Genomic DNA, 4,194 nt, shown 5'->3' with positions numbered 1-4,194 from the left:
TGGCTCTTAACTTCCTGGCTTCAAATCTCCCTAAAGTGTGAACTTTGAAGTCCAAATTACACAGGATACCAGGCTTCTTGAATTTTTACTCCATACAAATGTTACTTAAGAAATACCAAACCAAACCAAACCACCACCAACACCACCACAAACAACAAACAACAACAACAACAACAAAACAAAGAAAAAAACCTTAATTTCAGAAAAATTTTTGGTAGAGTACCTCTGCACTTCTATTGCATCTTAACTGTATATCACATAAGCATCAGGTGAACACATCAGCTAGAGGCAAACTGCTTGGGGTAAGCTCATTTTAACTCATGAAGATTGTCAAATAAATATGCAGGAATCACCTTCCTTGAACACCTTTTTCCCACAAAGAGAATGCATGAAAGAATAAAAAAGAAAAGTAGTCCTGGATTTTTTATTGGTACAGGTACATTTAAGACTTCCTTAAGTACTTCTAAATCAGTTAGGCATCGTGCAAAATGACTGCATCAATGAAAGGGATGTGCTACAGGTCTCTTACTTGGGTTGTGATGGTAGATGCAGGCATAGTTCAGGGGGTGGACATCAGGTTCATTATATGGATGGAAGTTTTTTGTTTGACAATACAATATAGTTCAGCCTGAGTGCCCAGACTCTCTCATCACACCAAGGTTCCTGCCTGCCTCCTTCTGCCCTCCCAAGCTCTGCACAAGTAAGAAGAAAAGGTCTCTTGATTACCATGTACTTCTAGTCCATAGAAACCAAACTGGAAAGCATCTGTAATGGAAGTAGGAGTATTGCAAAGGGCTTGCTCTAATGTAGTTTGATTTATGTTTGAACCTCAGCTCCAAAAATTGTCCCTGTATGGGGTAAGGTGAAGATACAGTGGGAGAACAATGAGCAAGGCTGCTGGTCTCAGATGTCTGGACTAGGTTTTTATCCTTCCCTTTATTAAGAGATACTAGTGGATAGTCATCATCATCATGGCTAGGCTTTGCAAACGAAGATTTGTGAAGGGCTCTACCCACGTTTGTTGCAAGCACGTTGATAGTATTGCACATAAAGCAGGTGGTGCCTATTACTTTGGTAGTGGGGTACCATGGCATGGATAGAGCAGACAAATGATGATGGACCGTGTGTTACATGTGCTGGAGCTATGGGTTAGGTGCCACGGTTGTGATCGGCAGCTCTGGGGACAGGAGATGGACCTAAAAGGCAGGTGAGGATGGACTCCTTCACCTTGAGTGCTATTGCAGGAATAGCATTCAGGAACCTACTGAGAGGGAGCGATTGTGCCGGACTGAAGAGAAACCCATAGGGCACCTTCCAGTCATAACCATAGTGCATGGCAATTTAATCTGCAGAAGTCTGCCCAAATTACGTTCCTCTTTGTCTGCAAGGTCTGAGCGATACCCAAGGTTTCTGCATCTTTATTGTTACAACGTTATGAGAAAGTCATGACTGCATGAAAAATTATTCAGCTTGCTTCTTTCAGGCTGAGGAAGAAATTAAATGTTCATCATTTGTCCTGTATAACATAATCTTGACTACAGAAGGTCTCTTCATTTCTATGCAATTGTAATGGGAAATTATACAGTTTCTACTGTCCTTCTGCAGTTTGCACGTGCTCTTTTTAAACCTCAGGGACTGCCACTGGCCCGCTTCTCTGGCGAGTCCAGGTCCTACTGGTTGGCATCCCATCCTTCCAGTCTGTCAACAGCACCACTCAGCTTGGTGTCATAAAGAAGTTGTCAGAAGTGGGATTCGAACCCACGCCTCCAGGGGAGACTGCGACCTGAACGCAGCGCCTTAGACCGCTCGGCCATCCTGACCTGCCTGGATAAATGGAAAATTCTGTTCCAAGGTTATATAGATCATTTGTAATGACTTACGAAAGTAAATTCAGGTATTAGCCTCCAATGTGCCACAATTGTTTCTGCAAGTAGTAAGAGGATAGCACAAATACTGGTTTGGTTTTCCTTTTTGGTGGTTTTTTTTTTTTATACAATCGATGTATATGATAGTATTATTTGAAACTCCTTATAAGAACAGTTGAGTCTCTCCTATTATTAAGATTAGTCTCGTAGATATTTGAAACCAACATTTGTAAGAACCGACATAAAAAATATATGTGACTCCAGGTACACATGTCAACATAGCAGCTTTTAAGACACTAGTAGATATTTTTTTCTTTATAATAGCATTGCTTGCCAGGCATATCAAAAAACCTAAAAATATTTTACCAATTGGTTTCTTGTGTATGACATGAATAGATGAAAAGTTAAATAAAATGGTAAGTACACATGATGTACTTTTTTCCTGGCTTCTCCAGGTTAAATTCTTCATTAGTTTGCTGTTTGGATGAGATTCTTGCTGTGAGTATGAAGAATAATGAAGAATTTGCGTTACTGTGTACTCATACTAAGTCTGACTTTCTGTATTTGTTTTTAAATAAGCAAGTGAAGTCACTGCTCAGGTTTATGAGGAACCAAACAGGTAAGTTAGTCCCACTGTTGCTGATACAACTGTAGTTGAGAGAATTTGACTGTCAGATGGTGTAAAAGCTACAATTTTTCTAATTTCCATCATCCCACTTTGCCATTCCTGGCACCACTTTCTTCCAATGTTGGCATAGCTTCCTTGCTCAACTTGCCTTGTGCAATGCAAATGAAATCAAATCATCCTTTGAGTCCAAGACAGGATTTTCATCTCTCCTGTTTTGCTCGTTGGTCCTCAGACAAGATGTAAAACGGGAGCCAGAAGAGACTCTTCCCCAAGCTCGTGTGGGGTTGTGAGAACTGATGGTCCCTTCCCATGTGACTTAGCAGTCACTGAATACAGACAAGATCCTGGAGCTGTCAAGGACCAAATGCAGGGCTGGGAAGGTGAGCAATAAATTATTCCCTGGTGTGTTTTGGGGACAGAAAAACTGTTCCTGGAGAGAAGAGGTGTGCTTTGGTGCCTGGAAACAACCCCAACAGCAAATTTGGTTATAAATACACTGCTAGGGACCTGGATGGAGGGTTAGTTCAGAAGCCAGTGTGCACAGCTGCAGGCTTCAATCCCAGGGCTGTCTCTTAGTTTAAGAGAAAAAAAAAAAAGAAAAATCCAATTGGGTCTGTTTAAAAGAGTGCAAATTCACCAATATTTTCAATCAACTGATGTTATTATATATTTATCCATTTAAAGCATGGCTTTTCCCTGCCTGTGGTAATCAATTTGTGTCTCAGAGAAAGCTGTGGCCTCAACTAAATGTTACATCCCAATTTCAAATGTTATTCCCAAGGAAAGACTTATGCAGATGCTTTCCTTTGGGTATAGAGCACTACTAGGGGACTGAAAATTTATGATTTGTCAGGTCTGATAAACAGGATGAAATAGGTACTTTTAATATAAGGATTAACTGTTAAATCATCACTGTATGACTGTACAGGGGCTCAAATGCCATTCCTAACAGAGATACTTTACTGAACTGGAGTCTATGACATATGTTTTAACTTCAAATAATGTTTAAGTGAAAAATGGCAGATGGGAGGGGTTTTTTTGACCTAAGACCTGTGCTACAGTTTTCATAGTTTTCCAGCTTTAGTTAAATATCAGCAGAAAGTTGCTCACTAACAGCCTAGTTTCAAACTTATTTTGCAGTTCTTGGGATAGGTTTGAAAATTGACGCACAAAAATTCATGACCTGTCAGATAATAAGAATAAACAATCAAAATTGATCCCTAGGTGGCTTTCAAGTCTCACTATTTAATTACTTGAAGAAGACCTTAATACATATTAACTATTAACATTTTCTTTGCTGCAGGCCAGTACCTTGTTTAGTTAGTTATTTTTATTTCATCAAAGTATTCTTTCTTGTTCAACTTAAATGAAAACCTATTTTAGGTAAGCTATAGAGGAAACTGTCTATAAAACTAGCAGAGGAATAATTATAGTGAAAAATGGGATTTAAAATTGCTGAGAATTTCAAATAATAAAATATTAACACAAATTCATAAGAACTTTCCAAAAGCAGTGCATACACAACACGTCCAGATGCAAATGCATAATGAGTGCTAGAGGGTGATGCTAAAATACAGCCAAAGGTCAGTAAAGAATATAAACAAAGAAAAACCTATGCCTAAAGTTTAGGGAATTTATGTAATTTACATTTCAATGTCTCTCATGCCAATGATGAAGCTTTATTATGAATTTATAGATGAC

At 39.0% G+C, this 4,194-nt stretch overlaps 1 non-coding gene across 1 annotated transcript; it reads right to left on the bottom strand.

Moving 5' to 3' along the window:
- Positions 1-1,737: 1,737 nt before the first annotated feature.
- Positions 1,738-1,820, bottom strand: TRNAL-CAG. Its single transcript has one exon. It is a non-coding gene; the product is annotated as a tRNA-Leu (tRNA).
- Between the last annotated feature and the right edge of the window lie 2,374 nt (positions 1,821-4,194).

Source organism: Manacus vitellinus, unplaced genomic scaffold (assembly GCF_001715985.3).
Source record: "Manacus vitellinus isolate BGI_N305 unplaced genomic scaffold, ASM171598v3 scaffold_1_pilon, whole genome shotgun sequence".
Taxonomy (NCBI): domain Eukaryota; kingdom Metazoa; phylum Chordata; class Aves; order Passeriformes; family Pipridae; genus Manacus; species Manacus vitellinus.
This window is presented reverse-complemented; position numbering and strand designations above follow the sequence as displayed.